A 782-nucleotide genomic window follows, 5' to 3' on the forward strand; every position below is an offset into this window, starting at 1 on the left:
GAGGAGGATGAAGCTTTTCTTTGTCATTGCGGATGCAGCTGTTTGCGTACCGAATGATATGCTTTTGCTGTAACATCCTGAGTGGCCATTCTGAGGCGTACTAAGAATGCAAAAAGGAATTTGCTGATCAGTTTTTGTTATGCGATCACGTGGATGTCTACCTGGCCTGTTTTCCATGGAATTGCAGTGACCAGCATGACGAGAGAGGGGGTTCCTGTGACGTCATAGTTACATCATGTGTGGCGCCGCGCTGTTCTGCCAAACGCTGTGCATGAGGACTCTCGGTTATATATTGGCTTTCTGAGTAATTTGATTAGAATGGCGGTCATGCTGGTAGACCATTGCTCTGATTATTCTCTGTTTACTTTTCTTTCTCTCTGTTTTGTCTTTACGTTCGTCTTCGTCGTTATTCCCGATTCTTTTTCTTTTTCTTTTTATTCTTAATTTCCCTTCTTCCTCTTCAGCAATAGCTTTTTTTTCATGTGTCTTTCACCTGTCATTTTCATTCTTGGTTTTCTTCTCTCCTCATTTATCCGTCTTTTTTTCCCCTTCATTTCGTTCGTCCCCATGCTATGTCCTGTTAACACTAACCGTTTTGAACTAACCTTTCATTTTTATTCACTCTTGCTTTCGTACTTTTTCAACCTGTTTGGTGATTTCCTCTTTGCTATTCTCGTTACGTGGTCTTTGTTGTGGCACATCTTTTTATCTCTCCACTTCCTGCATTCGCTCTGGTCTTTATCTCATAATTTTTCTCATTCTTTTTCATCTCGGGGATTTAC

The 782-nt window shown here is 40.9% G+C and overlaps 1 protein-coding gene across 1 annotated transcript in view; it reads left to right on the forward strand.

Annotated features, from left to right (window-relative positions):
• LOC119588761 overlaps positions 1-782 on the forward strand; it is a 6,205-nt gene that overhangs the window by 3,202 nt on the left and 2,221 nt on the right. The gene's annotated exons all lie outside the window — the stretch shown is intronic.

The sequence above is a fragment of the Penaeus monodon genome, chromosome 24 (genome assembly GCF_015228065.2).
Source record: "Penaeus monodon isolate SGIC_2016 chromosome 24, NSTDA_Pmon_1, whole genome shotgun sequence".
Classification (NCBI taxonomy): Eukaryota; Metazoa; Arthropoda; class Malacostraca; order Decapoda; family Penaeidae; genus Penaeus; species Penaeus monodon.